The sequence below is a fragment of the Halichoerus grypus genome, chromosome 1, assembly GCF_964656455.1.
Source record: "Halichoerus grypus chromosome 1, mHalGry1.hap1.1, whole genome shotgun sequence".
NCBI lineage: Eukaryota > Metazoa > Chordata > Mammalia > Carnivora > Phocidae > Halichoerus > Halichoerus grypus.
This window is the reverse complement of record NC_135712.1, coordinates 143,527,855-143,554,788: the sequence shown is the minus strand read 5'-3', so window position 1 is coordinate 143,554,788 and position 26,934 is coordinate 143,527,855. Positions and strand designations below refer to the sequence as shown.

Sequence of the window (26,934 nt, the reverse complement as noted above, 5' to 3'; positions counted from 1 at the left end):
GTGGTTCACATGGATCCTAATAGTCTTCCTATTTAGACTCCAGGAAACTAGAAAAACTTGATACTGAAGGCTAGAGTGCCGGGCTCAAATAATTCCACATATTGGGAAATGAGAGTCCTATCTTGGATATATTTTTCCTATGACATTTCCCAAAGTGAGTTCCATGGAACACTGGTTCCATGAGATGCACTGCCCCCAAAAACTTTTTTTTTTTACTATTTTTTTTAAAGATTTTATTTATTTATTTAATTGACACAGAGAGAGAGAGAGACAGTGAAAGAGGGAACACAAGCACGGGGAGTGGGAGAGGGAGAAGCAGGCTTCCCGCTGAGCAGGGAGCCCGATGCGGGGCTCGATCCCAGGACCCCAGGATCATGACCTGAGCCGAAGGCAGTCACTTAACCAACTGAGCCACCCAGGTGCCCCTTTACTATTTTTTAAAAAAGATTTTTTATTTATTCGTTTCTTTTAGAGAGAGAGAAAGCAAGCAGGGGGAGGGGCACAGGGAGAGGGAGAGAATCACAAGCAGACTCTCCACTGAGCACGGCCTGACCCAGGGCTCGATCTCACAACTCTGAGATCATGACCTGAGCCAAAACCAAGAGTCAGCCGCTTAACTGACTGAGCCACCCAGGCACCCCTGCCTGAAAAACTTCTTATGGTTGCTAACACTCCCTGCTGCCATATCCTTGTGGGGCTAGACAATGAGCACCAGCATATTTCTTCTCTGATAAGTCACAGTAATGAAACTGATGCTTCGTTCAGTTTCAGTTTGGCTGGGTTTCTCAAACTTAGCTGTTGATCGCCCCCTTTTATTCACTGACACCTATCAACATACAAACACTTTGGGCAGTGCTACTCCAGGGAGACAACTGAGCTAGCTTTGGGACTGGCTTTAAACACCAAAGGAATGAATGGTTATGGTTTTGCCAGGGACTGAATGATTGTGTCCCCCATCTCCCCTCCCAAATTCACATGTGGAAACCTCCCCAGTGTGATGGTGTTGGGAGGTGGAGCCTTGGGGAGGTGATGAGGTCACAAGGGTGGACCCTTCCTGAATTAGATTAGTGCTCTTATAAAAGAGACCTCAGAGAGGTCCCTTTCCCCTTACACCATGTGAGGACCCAGCACAAAGACTGCCATCTATGAACCAGGACACGGTTTCTCGCCATGACTCTGCAGGTGCCTTGACCGTGGACTTCCTAGCCTCCAGAACTGTGAGAAATAAATTTCTGTTTATAAGCCGCCCAGCCTGTGGTACTTTGTTACAGCAGTCCGAATAGACTAAGACAAGTCTCTGCTTGGTTCTCGATTTTTCAAGAATGTGAGAATCCCTCCACTCTCCTAGATTTGGGTGGGTAGAAATGTGACAAAATTAGGGGCATAGAACCACATATTATACATTTGGGTACTGAATACATTTGCTTCTTTCAGTAACAACTAAAATCTTCAGAGTTTGATCTAGCTATCTATATCTATATCAGTATCTTTATCTATATCTATATCTATATAGTGTTTTGTTCATTTTGTCTTGCCAGTTTTCTAAGTTGTTATCAGCTAGCCTGTAGCCGAAATTAATACATGCACAGAGAAGTCGAACTGTTTGATTTTGCTTTTCTATTTGGATTTATAAAACTAGTACACATTCGGCCATTTCCACCTTCTGACCGATGTGTAAAGACCTATGTGGGCTCTGTGGAAGTTACTTAAGTTCCCTCAGCTACTTGGTATAAATTAAAAGCACAGAGTTTAGGTCATATCGACCCCAGAAGGTATTTTAAGAATTCTGGTTAAATTGAATCATATACCAGTTTTCACTCATGCTATTACATATGTGGGTGTTTGGGCATGTGTCCATATGTATACACACACAAGTAAGATATCCAAGTTTGCTAATGACTTACATAAAAGGAAAACTAGACTGGATTCAAGGTTATTCATAAAATAATGCCACTCTTACTTGTCCTCTGAAACACTTTCCTGAGCACCAGAGAGGGAAATGGCGTGAGCAAACCATGGGTGTGGATCTCTTGTTATTCATCATGCTCATGAACACCATGCATCATGCCCGATGTGGCGAGAAAAGGTTAGAACTGCCGAGTGGTATATCTTCCAAGGTCCCTTTTGGTGCTGAAATTCTTTCATTGGATGACAGCTTTATTGAGAGTTTTCACTGTAGTGAAGCAGTGTATCGTGGACTAATGAATTTTAGCATCATAGGCGAGATACACTCAAAATATATAAAGGCTTCAATAAAGAAAATGTGTAGGATGAACTTGATTTTTGGCCTTGGAGGAGGGCCAGAGCTTCTTGGGTTCCTTAACTTGGCATTTCATTTGAAAAGGTTAGAAAACATTGCTTGTTTCCACCATTTGGAACTCCTCTACTCCCAGTTCTTCCTCCAGTTTACCATTTTTTTTTCCTGTGACTATCAATATTTTTCTTTTTACAGGTTTTTAGAAAATACTTTTTTATTGTGGTAAAGTACATAAAATAAATTGTTTTAACCATTTCTAAGCATTTTAACTACCTGTGGTGTTAAGTACATTCCTATTGTTTTGCAACCGTCAGACTTAACCACTTTTAATCAGTGCTTGTTTGCATGGGGCATGTAGGAAAATTCCCAGTGGGACCTGACCTTCTATCACTTGGAATTTCTTCATATTATTAAGTTAAGACAGTGTTCATAAGCAAGGCCTGCCAGCCAAAGTCAACTATTTCCATAAGATAGCCATATTTACAAAGGAAGAATGACTGACATTTGCATATTCCCTGCTTGCGGTACTTTATGTCACAAACAAGGCAAAAGAAAGGTGTCGAGGTGAAAGTATTACGCCAGGCTGAATGGTGTTTGCCACTCCCATGAGGGTAAATGGAGATTCACCATAACACCTATAATCACTGGCCTGGGAAAGGTGATAAAAGGCTCAGAACACTTTCCTTGTCAGCTACAACAGTAGCTTCAAGATTATCTGCCAAATCCAGCCCATTGCCTTTTTCATAAATAAAGTTTTATTGGGACACAGGCACAGGTATTTGTTTACTGTGGTCTATGGGTATTTTAGTACCACATCAACAGAATGGGGTAGCTGCAGCCGAGACTATGGCACACTGAGCCTCAAGTATTTACTTTCTGGCCCTTCCCAGAAAATTTGCCGACTCCTGTTCTAGGAGCTCTGCCATAGGCCCTGGACGTTATCAGCTGTGTGTGCCCTTAGAGTTCTACCTCAGGCAGAGGGCTGAAGCAGGGTGGGCCACATCTGAGTCCCCTGGGGGTGATGTGTCTAATAGGGACCCTGCAGTGCCATGGTAGTGAAAAGAATCAAAGTAACAGCCTGGATATGGCTGACCTTGAAACAATGTTCTCTGATTCAGGAGAACGTTTTATTCTGGACCATGCCTGAGAAGAGAGCCTGCTGGATTACATAATGGTTTGAATAACGGAAGTAGGGGCCCTTTAATTAATGAAGTGGTTTATTAGGAAGGTAATTTAAGCATGCTATAAATATTTGTAAGGCTGGGGAGGCTTATGGATTCATTTGAAGGAAATGACGGCTGATCATTTCATTTTGCAATGTAAGACCGAGCAGTATTTCAGTACCACCTTTGATTTGTCATACATTCTGTTTGCCAAGAAGTTCAGCAGGGGGAGAGAGTCTCTGGATTTCTGGCCTCTGAATTCTGCAAATGCCTTGTCCATTACTGAAGTCTCTGTCCCCATATTGAGGCCTGGAGAGCAAGGATGCCAACTGGTTGACTTCCACATCTCCAATGCAGCTAGCTTCTTGGGTGCTCCAGAACTTGCCTTTTGAGTGTCTTCAACTTCTCAGCTTCTTTTTTTTTTTAAGGGTGTTAGGTGGTTGGTTTCAAAGCTGCTGTTCAGAGTGGGAGCAATTCAAGTAGATTGATGGGAAGTTCACAGACGGCAAAGTAGCATTTGTTATGCCTGGGATGTGGGGAGTAGCCCCACAACATTAGAGAAAGCTAATGTGGACGCGGAGGGTCTGTGGACGTTACAGCACGCTCATTTGATCCGAAGTTGCTGGGGTGCCAGAGTGGGTCTGCTGAGCCAATGAGTCAGTGTGGAAATGTTAATTAGCATTTTTTTGCTAATGAAATAATTTGCTGAGAGGAGGCGATTTAGTGAGATGTTCCCTCTTCCTTTTTTTTTTTTAACTTTGAGCTGTACCAGCAATAGCTTTCATTAGCCGCAAGAGTCGTAGAGTTAATGGAGTCTTTTATTTTCTATTATGCTAGTTCTCTTTCCCGGGACTAAGCTCCAGGTGCCTTCAAAAGTGGCCCCACAAAATATAATACAGAAGACCAGAAACCAAATCAAGGTGCTATTCTGGCTGAAAGCCAATATATTTCTTTTGGTAGAGAATGCTATTTAGAAACTGCAGGTCTTGGTGATAAAATGATTTATCTGTCACATCAGTATTCCAATATAAAGGAGGGTGGTTATGGAAACATGCCACCAGAGGGCCAAGCCTGCAGTTGGGACCGGTGATGTTAGCTCTCCAGTTCCTTGATTCACGAACCTCGAGGTAGGTTTCTCGTAGCTCAGTCTAGAGAAAGGCAAAGGAATGAGCACCATCATTAAGAATCCTGATGAATGCCAGCTATGTTTCAACATTCTATTCTTTTAAGATCCCTCTTTCTATTCCGGATCATATGTCCCTCCAGCGACCTGGTGTCTTCGGAGGGCCCTTGAGCAGGCTCCACTCTCTGACGGATGCTGTTGTAGAGGTGATTTCAGGGTTTCCTGTTGGTTACTAATCACCAGTTAAGTGAAAGCCAAATCAAGCTGTGCGCCTTGCTCGGCCCCCGGGGGAGCTGCTCGTCTTCTCTTTCCAGCTCCTTGCCCTAAAGTGCCACCATCATCTGTAGCCGATCAATATCCGCCAGGTACTTAAAAAATATCCTGGCGTATGGAAATGGAGTATTATGTCAGGGAATTGATTGCCACAACCCAGAGGATCACAGAGTGTTTAGAGGCAAGCAAACAGCCTAAAGTGATAGGAGACCCAAGTCAGTGCCGGTTTTCCTGTCCAGCCCTTTCCTTAACCTCTTCCTCACCAATGAGCCCCAGCAAATGCAAGCAGGCCCTTTGCGCAGGAAGAACACCTGGCGGCATTGTCCTAGGCTGGCCACCTTGCCTCTAAATCGGCTCATAGAGGAACAAGTTATCAGGCTACAGGTGGATGAGAAGGGGGTGGTGGCTTTTTTAGGGTGCTGGAAAATAAGAAGGGAAAGCCTTCTATGTGACCTGTCCATACGTGTTATATATTATCTGTGTACATAAATCTCTGCCTGGACTATTGCAGTCAGCTCTTTGCAGACTTCCCTGCTTCTCTGACCCCCTCACTTGAGCATCGTTCTGGAGTGATTCTCTAGTGTCAGAGCCCTCCAGGAGCCACCCCCCCCCTTATCTGGGTTAAAACCTTGCATACAGTGGATGTTCACGAACGATAGGTTCAACATTGCTTTTATCCCCGGTCACAGACCCTTGGGTGGGTACATGGCATTGCATCTGGGGTGTGACCTATGACCTAATGGAGACCTTTCCATAAATTATGACATCAATAATTCAGAGTCAGGCTGTGTAATTTTACTGCTTCTCCAGAGGGTTGGAGAAATGTTGGGCTTCTTAGAGCCATAAAAGTTCTCTCGACATAAAACCTGCAGAAGTGGGTTCGGCAGGCAAGCTGTCTTCCATGACTTCAGTGATGCTTTTTCAAAATCAAGTTTTACTTCAATGAGTTCTTTGTTAGCCATGGATGATCTGGAAACATCATTGTCACCATCAGGTACAGCCCCTTTTATTTCTGAAATGCGAGTAAAATCTGCTAGCGGTCAGCCATCCGTGGCAGATCTGGTCCTCACCTTTTCTTCCTGCTCAGAGTGGAGGAGTGGCCAGTGAGGGAAGAGGACTGGAGGCTCAGGATGGTCCCCAGATTGATAAATTAGGTCCTGCATGATTGGGAATTGATTATTTTGTTAATTGGCTGGTCTTTGATCAGCGATAAGTACACTGGATAAGATGCAGAATCAGTGATTGTACACTTTTTCCCATCCTGGCACAGAGCCTTGTAAAAATATTCATTGAGTATCTAAAATGTCCTTGTTTATGGAGAATCATTTTGGCTTTAACAGCTTTGTATTCAGGTTGTGACAGTGGTGATAATAGACAAATGAGGATGGTGACAATGAAGGGACAAGGTTTAATTTACTGATCTTTCAGCCTGGGCCCTGTATAATACAGCCTTCTCTATATGTGCGATGCTGGTCAGGCCCAGAGGGATGCTTTGTCAAGTGACATGGCCCCAGAGGGGTTTCCGGGTTAGGTGGCAGAGATAGTCATGTAACTGGTAATGAGTAATAGTAATAATGAATAGTAAAGGAGCAGAAGTAGCCACTGCCCCAAATGACTTCCCACCGTTTCAGCTCCATCAGTCCGCTGGTGACAGAGCTGACGACTTCTGGCTGGGATTGGTAGGAGTGGGAGGTCAGATATATTTTCCAAGAAACAATTTAGGAGGCAGTTGGCGGGGAAGGCGGGGGGAGGCTGAGAAATTCAAAGAACCAAGCGAAAAGACATTAGCAGTTTGGTTCCCTCGTGGTGAAGGGATTGTTTTGTTTGCTCGAGTCTGGCCAAGAGAAGTGGCAGATAATCCGTAGGGCAGACTGATGGGATGGCGCGCCCTCCGTCCGTGGTCACATCTTTGGCTATGCTGTCTTCAGTGCCATTTGTGAAATCTAGAACAGCCTCGGGGGACACCCCCAAACTCATGTCACTTCACAGCGGTGTCGATCCGTAAGGTTGAACAGTGGCACCGGGCACTCAAAATTCAGGCTGGATCATTCCCGTCAGTGGCAAACACAGCTCTTCATTCTTCTTTTTCTCCCGGTTTTCCCTTGTTTGAGGTGAGGGGAGGAGCCAGAACGGTTAATCAAGGGATCGTTTCTTGGCAGGGAACGTTTGACGGTCTTGCTGAGGAATCTTGGATACTTTTTCCGGGGGTGGTGTAATCGAGATTTCAAACCCAATTTGGAAAATATAGTCGATGTTTGGAATTTGGTTGATATTCATTAATTTCCATTCTCCTCTCTCATTAGGCCTTAACTTATTATGATTACTTTTTAGTTTTTAAAATTATTTAATTAATTATTTTTTCTATGTTTTTTTTTTTATTCATTTATTTGAGAGAGAGAGAGCACGAGCCGGGGGAGGGTCAGAGGGAGAAGCAGGCTTCCCGCGGAGCAGGGAGCCCGATGCGGGGCTCGATCCCAGGACCCTGGGATCATGACCTGAGCCGAAGGCAGACGCTTAGCCCACTGAGCCACCCAGGCGCCCCTTATTATTACTTTTTAATTGAGTAAGCTGTACACCCAATGTGGGGCTTGAACTCATGACCTCGAGACTGAGTCACAAGCTCTCTTGACTGAGCCAGCCAGGCGCCTGAGGCCTGATCTTATTATTGAGATGAGCAGTCAGCAGGTTCTCTGTCTTGGTGCTCTTTAATGGACTGCCACAAGCTTTTTGGCACATTGATAAGTTTTGCTGTCATCATGTAATTTGAGCAATAGGAAGTCACAACTCATATGTGCCAGTATGTGATCACAAGCATGTGCCCTTGAAAAAATAAGCTATGTAGGAAGCATGTGTAGGGTTTTTAAAAGGAGTACCTGGTAAATATTTCCTTAATTTATGTTACTTGACATGTGTGTGTGTGTGTATAGTGCTTGCTATGGGCTGGACACTGTTCCAAGCATTTTATTTTATTTTTATTTTTTAAAGATTTTATTTATTTATTTGAGAGAGAGAGAGAGAACGAGCTTGGAGGAGGGGCAGAGGGAGAGAGAGGGAGAAGCAGGCTTCCTGCCGAACAAGGAGCCTGATGCGGGGCTCGATCCCAGGACCCCGGGATCATGACCTGAGCCGAAGGCAGACACTTAACCGACTGAGCCACCCAAGTCGCCCCATTTTCCAAGCATTTGCTCCTCACAGTGGTCCTGCAAGGTAGATAGTTTTATTACCTGATCCTTTTGTCGCTTATATGTTTGTTTTGTGTTCAGCTGCTTCTGGTTTCAGAAAAATTCTTTGGAGAAAACCTCAAAACAGAGAATTCTGTCCATTCACTGCTACCTCCTTCTTCCCGAAAATTGGGGAAGTTCCACCTTTATTTGATGAGCTCAGTGGCAGAACATCAGCTGTTCCCACAAGGTCAGACCAGGTTGGAAATGATTTTGTTTCAGGTTCCCTGAGAGTCTGTGGAGAGTGAGAGTGTGTAGAAATTTTGGCCCACGGTGTCCTCCGCTTGGGATTATGTGTTCCCCAGAGAGCAGATGTGTGCCCACAGCCACCCAGGAGGACCCGGATGACCTCACAGCGGTTTTGTTTTTGGACTGGATGTTGTGCTCATGGTGGATCATGTTGCATGTTGGCTTTGGAGCATGTGTTGGAGGAACAGTTGAGATTTTAATCTTTGTGGGGTGGCATTTTTGATATGTCTGACCCTTTCAGGTTGGTTTAATTAAATTCCAGGGAGAGCTATCCAACAAGTGGCTTTCATTTTGGAAATGTGTGTCTTTTTCCAGGGCCCTTCATGGTGGCTTGATCCAATGGCCATACATTATTTTGGCTTATTCTTACATTAGTGCCTGCGACTAATTGCAAGGCCTGCTCCCTTTTTTCTCCCTGGCCCTGAGATCTGCTGACTGGGTGGCTGGTATGTTTCTGCTGAGTTTTGGGTTTCCTGCCGGTCTGGGAGGCTTGGGATCCCATGCTCAGGGAAGGTAGTCAAGCCGGAAAGCTAAAGCTGGGCGGGAGAAAGTGGGTTAGAGTGGGTGTGGAGGGACTGGGTGTGGAGGGACCAGGGAATGAGCGAGCCAGCGCCCTGGGTGCCAGAAGGGGCCGGATATGGGAACTCTCCTCAGTGAAGCCCCGTGGCCCAGGGACAGTGAGGTTCAGATTTCCCCGTTTCATCTCCTGGCCTTCCCTTCCCCCAGGTGTCAGCTGCCTGCAGAACCCTTTGAGGAGAAATTACTCCAGCGCAGGCTTAGCTCCCTGGTTTTAGCAAACATCAGACTTCCAGGCTGAATATTTGCCATTTTCTGACCAGTGTTCCTTCCTACTCCATGACGCTGCTTTTATATTCTTTAAAGTTGAGGCCCCTTGTTCTGAGGGGGAAGATTTAGTATATTCCTATCTTTCTGAGAGAGCTGGGATAGGGTTGTGGTTAGGGGACAGATTGCTTAGGCTCACATCTTCGCTACTAATTGGCTGTGTGACTCTGGTAAGTGAGAGACCCTCCCTGTGCCTTGGTTTCCTTGTCTTTAAAGAAAGGGGTAATATAGTATCTACCTCAGAGGGTTAGGCAGATCTTAGTGATTGTTTTCTTCTCTGCCTTCCCAGCTCTCCTCCATAGAGGGACCATAGGACGAAGGCAGGAGTTTTTGTCCCACATCCCCACCCCCATTCCTGGCACCTGGAATAGTGCCTGGCCCTCAGCAGGTGCTCAACATAACTGTTGAATGAATAAATATGGGAAAGACTGTGTGAATGCTCGTTGCTAGGGCCTCTTGTATTCCACGTATCTTTGGAATAGAGAGAAGATCAAGGAGGAAGGGCATGGAGCTGGAAATGTTGGGAAAATGCAAGAACTAATAATCCTCATTTTTCTACACGATGTCCACTTTCTGCATTGTTGAGCTGGCCCTTCTCCCTCACTGCCCACTGTGGAATCTGACACTTTCTAGAAGGTCGCCCAGGGCACTGGTGACTGACTTGGGGGGCTGCATTAGGACTGGCAAGGAGCTTGTGAGAATACTTGGGAGATAATATATACCATGGGGCAGAGTGACAGGGGACTCGGTGTAGATTGGTGGGGAATCTTCGTTGAATGGCAGACACTTTAGAGCTGAGATTGGAGAGGATAAGAACTAGCTAGGTCAAGAGTAGGGAAGAGGTTTCTAGGCAGTGAGAACAGCATGAGCAAAGGCCCTGAGGCAGGAGAGATGTGGAAGCACAAAGATAGCCAGTGTGGCAGGAGCAGAGGGGACAGGGAGGGGCTTGGCAGAGGAGACCTCAGAAGTGAGTGAAGTTGCATCATGCAAGATCTTTAGGCCCATTAAGGATTTTGGATCTTATATTGAATGTTATAGGAAGCCATTAAGGATTTTAATCAGGAGTACATACTGACCTCATTTGTAGTTTAGGAAAAATCTTTATGTTAGATAGAGGGAAAATGGATTAGAAGTGAGTGAAAATGGATGTGGGGAGATCTGCAGGAAAACTTTATGTTTTGACTTCAGGGTTTAAAAGAGTATTTCAAAATCCATAAGATCACTTCAATACATGTTGAAAGACATTTCACAAAAGTCAACATCTATTTTTTATTAAGCTTTTGATTTTGAAATAATTTTCAATTTATAGTAGAGTTGCAAAGATGTAAGAACATTTTCATATACCCTTTCAATGGGGGCAGGGCTGAAGACAGTGTTATAGTAAATGATTTGTTTTTTAAAAGTTTCACTTTTTAACTTTGTTGGTTTATAGAATACCATTTTAAAAATAGTTCTTAATATATTGCTAAGGCCTTTTTTCTTTTTTTTAAGGATTTTGTTCCATTTCTTTTTTCAAAGAAATGGAACAAATAATCCTAAAATTTGTATGGAACCAGAAAAGACCCTGAATAGCCAGAGGAATGTTGAAAAAGAAAAACAAAGTTGGTGGCATCACAATTCCGGGCTTCAAGCTCTATTACAAAGCTGTCATCATCAAGACAGTATGGTACTGGCACAAAAACAGACACATAGATCAATGGAACAGAATAGATTCCAGAAATGGACCCTCAACTCTATGGTCAACTAATCTTCAACAAAGCAGGAAGGAATGTCCAATGGAAAAAAGACAGTCTCTTCAACAAATGGTGTTGGGAAAATTGGACAGCCACATGTAGAAGAATGAAACTGGACCATTTTCTTACACCATACACAAAAATAGACTCAAAATGGTTGAAAGACCTCAATGTGAGACAGGAGTCCATCAAAATCCTTGAGGAGAACACAGGCAGCAACCTCTTCGACCTCAGCCGCAGCAACTTCTTCCTAGAAACATTGCCAAAGGCAAGGGAACCAAGGGCAAAAATTAACTATTGGGACTTCATCAAGATAAAAAGCTTTCGCACAGCAAAAGAAACAGTCAACAAAACCAAAAGACAACCGACAGAATGGGAGAAGATATTTGCAAATGACGTATCAGGTAAAGGGCTGGTATCCAAAATCTATAAAGAACTTATCACACTCAACACCCAAAGAACAAACGATCCAATCAAGAAATGGGCAGAAGACATGAACAGACATTTTTCCAAAGAAGACATCCAAATGGCCAACAGACACATGAAAAAGTGCTCAACATCGCTTGGCATCAGGGAAATCCAAATCAAAACCTCAATGAGATACCACCTCACACCAGTCAGAATGGCTAAAATTAACAAGTCAGGAAACAGCAGATGTTGGCGAGGATGCGGAGAAACGGGAACCCTCCTATACTGTTGGTGGGAATGCAAGCTGGTGCAGCCACTCTGGAAAACAGTATGGAGGTTCCTCAAAAAGTTGAAAATAGAGCTACCCTACGACCCAGCAATTGCACTACTAGGGATTTACCCCAAAGATACAAACGTAGTGATCCAAAGGGGCACATGCACCCCAATGTTTATAGCAGCAATGTCCACAATAGCCAAACTATGGAAAGAGCCTAGATGTCCATCAACAGATGAATGGATAAAGATGTGGTATATATATACAATGGAATATTATGCAGCCATCAAAAAAAAAACCCATGGAATCTTGCCATTTGCAACAATGTGGATGGAACTAGAGGGTATTATGCTAAGCAAAATAAGTCAATAGAAAGACAAGTATCATATGATCTCACTGATATGAGGAATTTGAGAAACAAGACAGAGGATCATAGGGGAAGGGAGGAAAAAATGAAACAAGACAAAACCAGAGAGGGAGACAAACCATAAGAGACTCTTAATCTCAGGAAACAAACTGAGGGTTGCTGGAGTGGAGGGAGTGGGAGGGATGGGGTGGCTGGGTGATGGACATTGGGGAGGGGATGTACTATGGTGAGTGCTGTGAATTGTGTAAGACTGATGAATCACAGACCTGTACTCCTGAAACAAATAATACATTATATGTTAATAAAAAAATTAAAAAAAAAAGAAATGGAAGGATTTTGTTTATTTATTTGAGAGAGAGAGTGAGCAAGAGAGTGCACAAGCAGGGGGAGGGGAAAGGGCAGAGGGAGAAGCAGGCTCCCCGCTGAGCAAGGAACCCGATATGGGACTCAATCCCAGGACCCTGGGATCATGACCTGAGCCAAAGGCAGATGCTTAACTGACTGAGCCACCCAGGTGCCCGGATTTTTTCTTTCTCCCGTAACTGCATATTAAACTTTCACATATTATTTTTCTGCATTTATTAAAATGATCTACATTTTCTTCTTAATTTCTTTAAAAATTTTAAAGAAAATCTTATTTTTGTTTTTGTTTTACAATCTTTCCTGCCCTCTGACTTTTATGTCCTCATGCCATAGGGACATGTTTGGATTAAAAAAAAAAACCTGTTTAATTTGCATTATCTGTTGTTTAACTGCCAAGTTTAGTTCATTTATGATTTTGTGATTACTGATACGTTTAGATGTGTTTGTGCCATTGTAATCACTGATTTCTATTGGTTTCAATTTTTCTATGTTTTTCCCTCCTTGTCTTGTTTTTTGGGGATAGATTGAATTTTTTGTTCTTTTATATGCCATTTTTTCTTTCCATTGTTTTGGAATTTACACTCTATTATTTTCATGGTTTTTCTTGAAATTGTATATTGAGTTTTAAAAAATGTAAAGTTAACTATTTAAATCCCCTTTCCAAACTCAGTTGAATAATTTCAATGTTCCCTCCTATCTTACACACTATTGTTCATTATTTTAGTTCTGTCCTTTAAAAAATCCCACAAGTTAGGGCACCTGGTGGCTCAGTCGGTTAAGCGACTGCCTTCGGCTCAGGTCATGATCCCGGAGTCCCAGGATTGAGTCCCACATCACGCTCCCAGCACAGCAGGGAGTCTCCTTCTCCCTCTGACCCTCCCCCTTCTTGTGCTCTCTCTCTCACTCAGTCTCTCTCTGTCAAATAAATAAAATCTTTAAAAATAAATAAATAAAAACAAAAAATCCCACAAGTTAGACATTGTTATTTCTGTATAGACCATATTGTTTTGGTTTGCCTCTGTGCTTATCATTTTATTCGTTAATTACTCTTTTTGCATATATCTTTGGAATTTTTTTTTTCTTAAATTTAAAAGCTCGTTAATTGCAGGTCTCTGGGTGTTTTGTATAGCTGTAAAGTACTTTATTCTCATTCTGCAACTTTTCTGGGCACACAATTTAAAATTGATAGCTATGTTTTCTCTCTGTTTTGCAGATACTCTACTGCCTTGTGTCACCATTGTTTCTGTGGAGTAATGTGCCATCATTCTGATTGAGATTCCTTTGTAGAGGTTCTGAACTTTATCTTTACTTTCATTCAGGATCTTCCCTTTGCTATTTGCAATTTCTTGGTGACATGATTAGCTGTGAAATTTTTTTTTTTAAGATTTTATTTATTTATTTGAGAGAGAGTGCGTGCCCACGCATGAGCGGGGGGGAAAGGGAGGGGCAGAGGGAGAAGCAGACTCCCCGCTGAGCAGGGAGCCCAACATGGGGCTCGATTCCAGGACCCTGGGATCATGACCTGAGCTGAAGGCAGACGCTTAACCGACTAGCCACCCAGTGAAATTCTTTTTATTTATCATGTTTGAGTTACAGGGGAACCCATTTTGGAAAATTTGCAGCTATTATTTCCTTGAATATTGTCTTTCCCTCCTTCTCTCCATTCTGTTTGGTGCTGTAATTAGATCAGTGGTTGGCCTCCCGATCTCCTAATGTCTCTCCTACAGTTTCTGTGTATCTTTTCTGTCGTTGGGGCACTTTGGGGAATTTCTTTGAGTATATCTTTCAGATTACTTATTCTCTCTCTCACTCTTTTTTTTTTTTTTTTAAAGATTTATTCATTTATCTTTATAGAGGGAGAGAGTCGGGGGAGGGGAGAGGGAGAGAGAATCCTGAAGCAGACTCCCTGCTGAGCTCAGAGCCCAAGGTGGGGGCCAATCCCAAGACTCTGAGATCATGACATGAGCCAAAATTAAGAGTTGGCCACTTAACTGATTGAGCCACCCAGGCACCTCCAGATTACTTACTCTCTTTTTAGATGTTTCTAATCTACTGCTTTACCCATTCAGAGATTCTTTTATTTTTTTTTATTTTAATTTTTTTGAAGTGTAGTTGACACACAATGTTACTTTGGTTTCAGGTGTACAAAATAGTGATTTGACAAGTCTATATGTTATGCTATGCTCACCTCAAGTGTAGCTCCCATCTGTCATCCTACAACTACAATGCTATTATAGTACCATTGACTACATTCCCTATGCTATATAGTCTTTTAATTAAAAAATTACAGTTTTAATGTATAGAGGTTGCATTTTGTTTTCAAATACATCTGTTCCTTCCTGATAGTCTTTCGTTATGTGCGTATCTTTGTGTTTGTATACTTTATTTCATTAAATATTTTGTACCCAGCTGTTATATACTCTATATCTAACAATTGCAGTTATCTGCCATTCTTGGAGATCTGAATGCATTGTGTTTTGTTTCTGCCAAAACTCACTCCTGGTGGCTTGCCTTCTTTTGTACTTGGTGATCTTTGTGAATATGTTGCTTGAACTTATCTGCATGAGAATATACATTAGGGATGCTTCCTCCGGAGAGGATTTACTTTTGTTTCTTATAGTAGCCAGAGGGGTGCTGATCTGACATCATTTTAGACCCCCTTGAGGGTCTTGGTTTAAAGGGGATCCCAGGTGTGGCTTCTCCCAAACCTGGGAGAAATTGAGCCCAAGGCGCACTATCCCAGTAGCATGCTTCTATCAACATCTGCCCTCAAGACAACCAACCCTGCTGCCCCCAGCTGCCCACAGCCCTGGTACCACATGGGTACATATGTGTGGGGCATTCCTTAGAAACTGTGGTTTCTTGTGAGGTTTCTTGCATAGTATCTAGAACTCAGTTACTGTAGAAGGAAGATTCCTCAAAACCCCCATTGCCCGTGATACCAGAAGTGAAAGGACTTTTTCACCTTCACATTTAATGATAATCAGCTGAACACCAAACGAAGGGTTCCACGATCTTTTCCTTTGCATTTTGAAAGTATTTGTCTTCTTACATCTAATGTTGCTGTTGAAACTCAGATGTCAGTCTGGTATTTTTCTTTCTTTACAGGTTTTCTGCTTTTTCCCTCTGGAAACTTTTGAATTTATTCTTTTTCTTTGATTAGTAATTTTACTATAATATATCTAGGTGTGGCTTTTTCTCATTCAGCCTTTTTGGCATCTGTGAGTTCTTTCAATATGAAGTGTTAACTCTTTCTTCAATTGTGGCAAATTTCTGGTTCTTATTTCTTTAAATATTTCCCCTTTACCTTTCATTCTTTTTTTTTTTTTTTTTTTTTTTTTTTGCCCCATGGAACTGCTGCGAGATGGATGTTGACACTTCTATTTTATCACATTTTTTTTCCACCTTTAAAATCCGGTCCTGTTGGGCGCCTGGGTGGCTCAGTTGGTTAAGCGACTGCCTTCAGCTCAGATCACGATCCTGGAGTCCTGGGATTGAGTCCTGCATTGGGCTCTCTGCTCAGCAGGGAGTCTGCTTCTCCCTCTGACCGTCCCCCCTCTTGTGCTCTCTCTCTCTCTCATTCTTTCTCTCTCAAATAAATAAATAAAATCTTTAAAAAAAAAATCTGGTCCTCTTGCCTTCAGAGAGAGTGCATTGATTAATCTTCCAGCTCACCAATTCATTCTTCCACCTCTTTCTGCTCTTCTACCAATCCTTTAAGTGCCCTTTTACAAAACTTCTTTTTCTTTTTTTAAGATTTTATTTATTTATTTGACAGCGAGAGAGAGCACAAACAGGGGGAGCACCAGGCAGAGGGAGAAGCAGACTCCCTGCTAAGCAGGGAGCCTGATGCAGGACTCAATCCCAGGACCCCAGGATCATGACCTGAGCCAAAGGCAGATGCCTAACCAACTGAGTCACCCAAGCACCCCCAAAACTTATTTTTCAAACTCAGGATTTTCAGTTGGTGGTTCTGCTTCTTTCTACTCCACATTTCCAGTCGCCTCCCATAGCTCACTGAGGCTGTTTAAAGTATTTAAGTTTTTTTTCCCCAGTAGGTCTACTTCTTCCAATGTGAATTGTTCCATTCTTCCCCCCCCTACCCCCTTTTATAGCACACATGCTTCTCTAATTTCTGGCTCGCTTTCTCTTTCTTTCTTTCTTTCTTTCTTTCTTTCTTTCTTTCTTTCTTTCTTTCTTTCTCGGGGCTATGTTTTCTCTCTGTTTTGCAGATACTCTACTGCCTTGTGTCACCATTGTTTCTGTGGAGTAACATGCCATCATGTTTCTTTCTTTCTTTCTAAAAGATTTTATTCATTTATTTGACAGAGAGAGATACAGCGAGAGAGACAACACAAGCAGGGGGAGTGGGGGAGGGAGAAGCAGGCTCCCCGCCGAGCAGGGAGCCCGATGTGGGGCTCGATCCCAGGACTCTGGGATCATGACCTGAGCCGAAGGCAGATGCTTAACAACTGAGTCACCCAGGCGCCCCTAATTTCTGGTTCTTTCTGCCATTGTCAGGTACCTTTTATTACTTGGTGATGTTTAGTCACTCTGCCTGTTCTCTATTGGGGAGAGGAGTGACAGCAGCTTGGGCGCTTGCCTGTCCTCACCCAATGAGCTGACTCAGTGGCAGAAGATGCCCTCAGGACTGAAGGGCAGTCTGGATCCCTTAACTCTCTTGTCTTTTTTCTTCTTCATCCTGAGGACTTGACCTGAGTCTTTCTTAGCGCTGTCTGGCTGTGGCCTAGGAGAGGTTTTGAGGTGGGAAGGCAGAAGGTCAGAAGCTGGCTGGCTCCATGGTACTTACTCTTGTTAGTGACCCACCCAAGCCAGGCACTGCCCAGGTATCACAGCAGCCCTTCGAGTTGGTGCTTCTGCTCATCTGGGCAGTAATAGTGACACACGTGGTACAGTTGGAGGACTCTCCTTGAAACTGTGCCTCCTTTGTGGCCCTCATGCTCCCTGGCCCCAGCCTGTCACTGCAGTTGGGGACCCAGGCACCTCTGCTCTGCACTCCAGTCTCTCAGCATCCTTACTCTTCTGTGGCATCTCTAGGATTGGATTCCAAGGAGGGATCCGGACGATGTGCTGGTTCTCCACCTTGTCCAGACCTGAGGAAGAAAATAGATTTGTAAGGAAATAATACCATCTTTGCAGAAAATACAAGTAGTTTCCATTTGATTAGATCCTCTGGAATGTGGAGTCTGTGCTTAGAACCTGGAGCATTTGATCCCCAAATGGGTATAGTCTTAAACAGTCTTTTGGGGAGTAATTATTGTTTTTACATGAAATCTGAAAATAATACAGTAACTCTTTATCCTCTATAGATGTGATGGCGATCTATTGTATGGGACTCTAAAGGAAGTCTGTTTTGAAAACTATGATCAATGGTGAACACTTCATTTATCTGTCATACAGTTCTTGGAGTTTGAGTGTCTTGAAATTAATATGGTGATGTTCCTCATGATGATAAGTAAGAAATGTAGATATATTAAGCACAATTTCTAATGCTGTATATGTGTATATATGTGTGTATAATGGGGATATATCGCTGATGTGAAGTTATTCTCAGCAATTAATTATTGAGTGATTTCTGAAACACTATTTAGGTTTATAATAGGTTGTTACCTTTTGTTTAATATAGTGATATGATTGCTTTTCATCCATGTTACTTTTTCTGGGTTCTGCATTGTATTTAACCCAAATAATTATAATAGTTACATAATTTGTTGCTTTTGCTCAGAGAACAAATTCATGTATCTTTTCATATAACATAACTATAAGCTTCTTGAGAGCAGAAACTGTGACCAGTTTACCAGTGTATCCTCAGCATTTGGCATATGGTAGAGTTGCTAAATATTGGAAGTAGTGAGCGTTATAATCCCGTTTTAACAGTGTGCATACTGACTGGCCCAAGAAGATGGATCAAATGGGTTGGTGTATCAGTTAGGAATAGTGTTCAGCTGTAATTAACAGGTGGAATCAGCCACTGGCTCTCCAGTTTGGCTGCAATTGCAATCATCTGAGGAGCTTGGACAATTACCAATGCCTGGGTTTCACTCCCAGAGATTCTGATTTAATTGGTCAACGTGCATGCAGAGGAGCGGGACTTGTAATTAGGTGTTTTAGTCTGCTTGGGCTGCTATAACAAGATACCAAGACTGGGTGGTTTAAAGAACAGAAATTTATGTCTCAATTATGGAGGCCAGATGTCTGAGAGCAAGGTGCCAACAAGGTGGGTTTTGTTCTGAGGCCTCTTCTCTTGGCTGGTAGATGACTGCCATCCTTCTGTGTGCACAGGGAGAGAGCAAGCTTGTTCTCCGGAGTCTCTTCTTGTAAGGACACTAATTCTATCAGACCAAGGCCCCACCCTCATAAGCTAATTCAACCTTAATTTCTTCCTTATAAGCCCTGGGGTCTCCAAATACAGTCACTCTGGAGGTTAGGGCTTCAACATATGAATTTGGGAGGACAAAATTCAGCCCAGAACACCAGGTGACTCTGATATGCAGCCTTTATTTTTATGTCACATAAAAGAAGTCTTGAAGTAAGCTTTTTAGGGTTGGTGTTGAGGGGTGGGGGTCCAAAGATTTCAAAGACCCAGGCTTCTTCTAACTTTCTGTCTCACCATCCACAGGCTGTGGCCATGTCTTCAAAGTTGGAATGTTGAAATTCCAGCCATGATCTCCATCTTCCTAAAACGCAGGGGAAGGAATCTAATACATCATTGTTCCTCATTAGATAGAACTCAGTCACATGACCACCTCTAGCTGAAGGGAAGGTTGGGAAGTGTATTCTGGCATAGCCTACTGTGGCCCGCTAAAAATTGGAGGTCTCTTGATTTGAGAGAGAAGAGGAAATGAATATTGGGTTGGGTAGTCAGCGGTCTCTGCTACATCTGGTTTTAGACCATGAGTTAATCTGTGCCGAAGTAGAGGTTACAGACCCTGGTTTCAACCCAGTAATCTTCCAATTGCTCCCAGTAAAAGTGGAACATGGATATTGGGAAACATCTGGTAAACTTGGGCAATAAACATTTGGAAGATAAGAGAAATTCTTTTCCTCTCTCTCTTGTGCTTGCTGCGTCAACAAGAACTGATCTGCTTGAGAGTAAGGTAGGGTCATGGCACTCCATGAATCTGGAAATAAACAGATCAGTGTATGGTCAGAAACAGCACATTTCAGTTCTTATCTCACGGACATTTTGTCAACATTCGACACAGTGGGTCACAGCCTCCTTTCCCAAACATTCTCTCTCTGGGATTCTGGTTTCCTCCTAGCTCTCTGCCTTGTGTTCTCTGTCTCTTTTGCTGTTTACGATTAGATTTCCCCACATCTTGGTTTGAAGAATACTCCTCCCTGCCTCCCCTTCTCATCTCTTCTTTTTTTTTTTTTTAAGATTTTATTTATTTATTTGACAGAGAGAGACACAGCGAGAGAGGGAACACAAACAGGGGGAGAGGGAGAAGCAGGCTTCCTGCTGAGCAGGAAGCCTGGTGCGGGGCTCGATTCCAAGACCCTGGGATCACGACCTAGCTGAAGGCAGACGCTTAAAGACTCAGCCACCCAGGCGCCCCTCTTCTCTTCTCTTTCTGTGGAATCTCATGCATGCCTTTGGCCTCAGTGGCTCCTTATTTACAGGAGATTTCAACTTGATAGCCGTAGCTCAGACCTCCTCTGGGCTCCAGCCGCATTCATCCAGATGCTAATCGACATCTCTTGGAAGTTGTAAAGGTCTCTCAGGTGCAGAATTCCCCAAATTTAATTCCCTGTTCATCCTCAAGTCTTGTCGATTGTGCCCCTGCTGTAATCCTGCAGCTCCACGCTGACCGAGCCTAGTGCCAGAAACACTGATGTGTTTTCTTTTAAAGATTTTATTTATTTATTTGACAGAGAGAGACACAGCGAAAGCAGGAACACAAGCAGGGAGAGTGGGAGAGGGAGAAGCAGACCCCCCACTGAGCAAGGAGCCCGATGTAGGGCTCAATCCCAGGACCCTGGGATCATGACCTGAGCCCAAAGCAGACGCTTAACCGACTGAGCCACCCAGGTGTCCCTGAAGTGTTTTATTTTAAATACTTTTATTAAGGTATAATTTACATACCATTAAATTCACCATCCAGTTTGAGAACATTTCTATCGCTGAAAAAAAATCCCCTCTAGCTGGTTTGTGGTTTATCCTGCTCCTGTTCTCAGCTGTTCATCTGCTTTTTCTTGCTATAAATTTCCCTTTTCTGAACATTGCATATAAACGAAACCATAAAATGCATCATCTTTTGCATCTGGCTTCCTTTACTTAGCATAATGCTTTTGAGGTTCGTCCATGGGGTAGCACGTATCAGTTTTTTTATTGCTAAATAGTATTCCATCGTATGCATATATCACATTTTGCTTATCCTTTCACCAGTTTATGGATATTTTGTCCTCACGAACTCCCTAACCAGGTCACATCTTCTTCTCGTCTCCACGAGCCACTTACCACAGCTATAGTTTCCCATTTATTTTAGTGAATATTTTGTCTGTTGGAGCCATTCGTCTACCCTGCCCTGTATCAGAGCAGGGGACTTGTCTACACCCCATCCCACCAGTGTATCCTTAGCACTTGGCACAGGATGCCTAGCACATTGTAGGTACTCAGTGAAAAAAAAATTGTTTTTAAAGAAATGAGTCAATGCTTGCAAGTAAAACCTAGTTTTGCAACTAGGTTTTCTTCGAATTTCTTCAGAAAGTTGGACTTATATAGACTCTTTTTTCTTTAACCCTGAGTAAAGGTATCCATATCTGGGGTCCCCGGGTGGCTCAGTCGGTTAAGTGTCTGCCTTGGGCTCAGCTCATGATCTTGGGGTCCTGGGATCGAATCCCGCATTGGGCTCCCTACTCAGTGAGGAGTCTGCTTCTCCCTCTCCCCTGACCCCCTCCCCCACCGCTGTGCTTTCTCGATCTTTCTCAAATAAAATCTTAAAAAAAAAAGATATCCACATTAAAGAACCTTTGTACAGCTGACCATGTTGAGAATCAGGTGCTAGTCCTTGCCAAATAATATTTCCATGGCACCTCGACAAAAGAATAAATCCAGGCTCTTGTTTTAAGTTCTGTCTTGTTGGCATTGTAGTCAATTAACTAAACTGCTGACACAATGCAATATGAACATCAGCATCAGATCAGATTTACTGTCTGCATTTGGAAAAGCGACTTGTGCTTTTGGAAACTCTTGTTTTATAACCGGACAGATCTTTAGGCACAGTGATGGTGGAATGGTCTGCAAAGAGAATCGATCAGCTTTCTGCTTTTGTAGACCTGGACGTCAAAGCTCAGAGTGGATAAAGTACCTTGTTACCAAAGTGAGAACCAGTGGTTCTGGAAGTGTGATCATATCAGCAGCATCAGCCTCACCCCTGGAAGGTGTTAGAAAATCAAAGTCTCGGGCGCCTGGCTGGCTCATTCGGTTAAGTGTCTGCCTTTCGCTCAGGTCATGATCCCAGGGTCCTGAGATGGAGCCCCGTGTCCAGCTCCCTGCTCAGCGGGGAGTCTGCTTCTCCCTCTCCCTCTGCCTCTCCCCCCTGCTTGTGCAGGCACTCTCTCTCGCTCTCTCTCCCTCACTCTCTCAAATAAGTAAATAAAATCTTAAAAAAAAGAAAGAAAGAAATTCAAATTCTCATACTCCACCCCAAACCTCCGCAATCAGAAACTCTGGAGAGGGCCCAGGGAGTTGTGTTTTAACAAGGTTCCAGGTGATTCTGATGCAGCTAAAGCTTGAAAACCAGCGGTCTAGGCTATAGTCAGGCCTCTTACTACCAAGTCACACCTTTCTTCTGTGCTGCATCACCCTAGCGAAAAATAAAAGATCCTTTGATCCAAGGACAGTGGGGTTTAGGGCCTGACTGAGTTGGATATTTGGGGGCAAAGCTGAGCCTGGGAGTCTTATGATCTGAATTGCTTCCCCTGGTGGGTCTCCCCAGGCCGGCTTCTCAGCTCTCTTCCTCTTGGTGGGAGCCAGGCTGGGAATGCCCACCCTTCTTTACCCCAGGGCTTTAGTGAGTATCAGAATCTTTTTCAGTGTGACTTGATGTGTGTGTTCAACCTTACAGTGCAAAGCAGGGACTTGAATCAAGACTCAGCCCAATGTAAGGATCCCCAGGTAAGTTACCTGTGTCCTCAACGGCAAGAGTGAAAATGTGAGCTGTGTGCATTATGACACCTCTTGATATTTTACAATTTACTTATAATAGTATTAGATTCTTCCCTAAAGGCACTGGGAAATGAAGGCTTAATAGTTCAGAAGGTGAGAGGCAATATTCTGAAAGCCTGTATTAATCCTTGTCAGACAGGTCTCAGTTCTTGCTTTTGGAATTAAATCACCCAGTCTTTAAAAGCAGATTGAATCTCATCATAGATCAAATCCAAGCGCAATGCATCAAATCTTGTGTTCAAAGTTAACGTGGACTTATGCCGGTGCTTTATCAGGTGGTTCCGGAGGCGGCAGCCACTTGGGCTGAGCCGGCTCTTAATCTTTAGGTGGTTCGTTCAACCTGGCCCCTGGGCGCCCCTGCGCGCCCCTGCGCAGGTGAGCACCTGCATAATGCTGCTTGATGATCCGATTATGCAGGAGCTTTATGCCAGGTAGTTTTGTAACTTTTCCTGAAATCTTTCTCAAAAATACTTCCAAAGTGACAGAGCCAAGAAAACCCACCGCCTGGGTGGTTGTGATTTAGGAGCTGGGCTTGGGCTCGTTCAGACTAAGACAAAATGAGGTCGTTGCACACTTAAATAATAAATACTGCTTGGTTGTATGGGCATGTGGGTGCTCCAGCATTTGCTGTATGAATGATGGTGGGGGAAACGTTGACCGACAAGCTGAAAACCAGGACAGCGAACAACACTGTGAGGTTTTCTTCCGTCTCCGACTTGGCACTGGCTCTTCTGTAGGGCGTTTTAGGGAAACTTTGAAATTTCACCTTCCTGATTTCCTGACCTCATCCGCAAAGATTCTGATTCTCTAGGTGTGGGTTGGAGTCAGAAATCCACATTTTTATTTATTTATTTTTTTAAAGATTTTATTTATTTATTTGACAGAGAGAGACACAGCGAGAGAAGGAACACAAGCAGGGGGAGTGGGAGAGGGAGAAGCAGGCTTCCCGCAGAGCAGGGAGCCTGATGTGGGGCTCGATCCCAGGACCCTGGGATCATGACCTGAGCCGAAGGCAGACGCTTAACCGACTGAGCTACCCAGGCGCCCCGGAGAAATCCACATTTTTCAAAAGCTGCTTAACTGAATCAGGAAGAAGGAAGTGGCCGACCCAAACCGTAAGACACGTTCTTTTTAGGAGGCAAGATACTGCAGTATTTTTTTTAAACTATACATTATTGATTGTCTGTTAATTTTATTTATGGATTATTTTTTTACTTTAGAGATTTATTTATTTAGAAATATGTGTCAATACTTTTATTTATGGTTTTGCCTCTGTTACGCCCTTCCCACTCTAACCTATTCACCCATATTTTTCTCCTAAATGACTATTAAATTATAATATGACAATTACATTTAAATATTATATTACTAAAACTAATACTATTTTTTAAAAACTGAAGTCTTTAACATACCAGTCATTTTACCATGGACTATAAAGAATGTGACCTATAACATTTCTACTTCTTGATGGTTTTTTGGACAATGTTTTGGAAAATGTTCCATGCACATTTAAAAAGAAGTCCTATTGGGGCGCCTGGGTGGCTCAGTCGGTTAAGTGTCTGCCTTCAGCTCAGGTCATGATCCTGGGGTCCCAGGATCGAACCCCGAATCAGGCTCCCTGCTCAGCTCTCTCCCACTCTCTCTCTCTCAAATAAATAAATAGAATCCTAAAAAAAATAATAAATCCTATTTTTCACTCATGTATATAATTATTTGTCAAATTTAAAATAAAACTTATGTTGTCTTGGATCTATGTATTGTTTTCTGCATATCTGTTCAATTCTGGGTGATAGGAGGATTCTACAACCTCCCAATCTGACTGTATTTTATTTTCCTTTTGCATTTCTATCCATTTGCTTTATGTATTTTTGATCCTCTGTTTTTGCTTCTTTGCAGTGAAAACTATTTTAATCCACAGGAGTATCTTAACGGTTTAGAGCTATGAGCTATATAGCCAGATTGCCTGAGTTAAAATCTAGCCCCATCATTTCCTGTCTGTAAGATCCTGAACAAGTTATTTATTTATTATTTTTTTTTGCTTCAATTTTTCCTCTGTAGAAAGAGGTTATGATCATATCTATTTCCTAGGACTGCTGGGAGGTATAAATGAGTTAATATGAGCAATAATACACAGCATGTAGAAAGTGCTCTGTGAAGATTAGCAGTTATTTTTTTTATTTTTTATTTTTTTAAAGATTTTATTTATTTGACAGAGAGAGACATAGTAAGAGAAGGAACACAAGCAGGGGGAGTGGAAGAGGGAGAAGCAGGCCTCCTGCGGAGCAGGGAGTCCGATGCGGGGCTCGATCCCAGGACCGTGGGATCATGACCTGAGCCAAAGGCAGACGCTTAACGACTGAGCCACCCAGGTGCCCCAGATTAGCAGTTATTTCGACTAAGGGTTCAGCTTCTCTATCTTTAAGACGTCTAGCATCATGGTTCTGCTATAGACAGGCCATATCCTGCTAAATTTTTCTGATCGATTGAGATTGGACTTGTTGTATTGCATGGACGAATGTTTGAGAATGACGGAGTTCTTCTGTAATTCTCACGTAATAGAGTATACTTGTCCCCTGGTTGGTGATGAGCCTGAAGACCCTCTGACAGCTTAGTACCTTCTGGAGGATGTTGGAATCTCTGCCTCGTGGTGCTTTGGGGGATAAGTGGCAGTGGTGGAAATCTCTGGTCATAAGTTGAGTAGTAAGTAGCGGAGACTGTTGGAATGGTCATCAAGAAGACATGACCACCAGTTGACCTGTGAGCTGGACCTGGGCACTTGGAGGCCTCTCACCCCCTTCCCTGTCCTTGGAATGTGGGTTCTGCTGGCCTTTCCTGCTCCCAGAGCCTGCTCCAAGGACACAGCCTTGAGATGGTGGTGGGATGGTTGAGAACACCTGCACGGTATACGTGACCTTTAGGGTTTGGAGGGTGGGCACGTGGATTCATCTTGCTGCTGCCCAAGACAAGCCTCCTGTGTAAGTTCCCTTTGTGTATTAAAGTGCCACCTGCCCACCTGGAGGGACGACCTCTCTTAGGTCCCTCCCTGCCCTCCTTAAGCTGCAGTTCCAGATCACACCCAGGTAACCCCGAATGGATTGGGAATCCACAGAGATGGAACATGGCCATCCCATCTTCACAAGTTGCAAGACTTAAGCGGGTTTCACACATTAAAGCTTGGCTAGGATTAAGGTGGCCCGCAGATGCTGTGCCTTGGAATTTGTAAGGTTTTGGTGCTTCCTCTCCAGGTTATCATGAGAAAACTTCTAGAAGATTTACCTTCTCTCCCAAGCCAGAAACTCTAAGGGTTATGTGTGTGAACCCTTCCCCGTGAGGAGACCACCATGATCAGGTGTTACGGGCCCACCTGGGGATGCATAAATACCTTCTCACATGTGACTGGCGGCTCCGAGGAGGTAACTTGGTATGGAGAACTTTAATATGTTGCTCTCTGGAGATGAGAAGGGCTCAATGAAGGTGGTCAAAAGGTGGTGTTAGGTTTGAAGACTTAAGGTGAATTTAGGAAAATACACCCACAATTTGATATTTCCCCTCCTCTTTCACATACTGAGTTTGCTCTGCTTTGTGGATTTTCCTCATTTTAATTTTTCTGTAAACCATAGATTGGACGTTTTAGAAGTGTGATTCTAGCTGTCAGAAATGGTGATATTTCAACTGATAGAAGGGAATTGGGTGTGGGCAGCTGAAATCTGAGGTATCTGTGTGTGTCGTGCTGGAAAGAACCACTCCTTGAGCTCCGTGCCTACACCAGTCAGTTCTCTAGTGGATGGGCCCATGGAGGAGGGGAGGATGCCCAAGGCAGAGAAATCCAGCCTCTGCGAGAGGGTGTCTGTCTCTGCCATTTTGGTGTGCCAGTGGGGTGTGGACTGGGGTTCTGGAAGAGTCAGGCAGTAAATAATCCAACCCAGAAAAGTGTCTTAAGTGGAAGACCAAGGTTGATGTTGTCCTTCATGGGGACAAGGCCATTGCTCAGACTTCCCCAGCCGGCCGTGTCCAGTGAGTTCCAGCAGCGGGGGCAGTTGCTTCTCAGAAGACAGGCTGCCCGAGGAAGGTGAGACCCATCTCGGTGGGAAGGACCGCCTGTCCACCTGTGGTCAGCGGAGGCTGGGTCCACCTTCCTCTTTAACATGGGGATGGGGGTGGCAGGTCTGGCAGGCAGGGGGTCCCAGGGGGTTCTTGAGGCTTTGGCCCTAGCATCAGGCACGGTGATGATGGGGCTGAATCTCTGGGGAGACACGAAGAGTCCTGACAGCCTATTGGAAATAACACAGGTATGAAGGGTGTCTGCTCACACGCCACGGAGAGGTGAGAGCCTCTTCTTCCTAGGACCTTTACTCTTGTCGTTTTCATCTGAATTGAAAGGTGAAAATTAAATGATTTAGCTTTTTGTCAGGACCAGCCTATCTAGCAAAGTTCGTCTTCAAAGGAAGATTTTTTTTTCACTGCATTT

The 26,934-nt window shown here is 43.6% G+C and overlaps 1 protein-coding gene across 3 annotated transcripts in view; it reads left to right on the top strand.

The window, feature by feature from the left end:
* The window catches only part of OSBPL10 (oxysterol binding protein like 10), a 307,935-nt gene that overhangs the window by 73,573 nt on the left and 207,428 nt on the right, over positions 1-26,934 (top strand). The gene's annotated exons all lie outside the window — the stretch shown is intronic.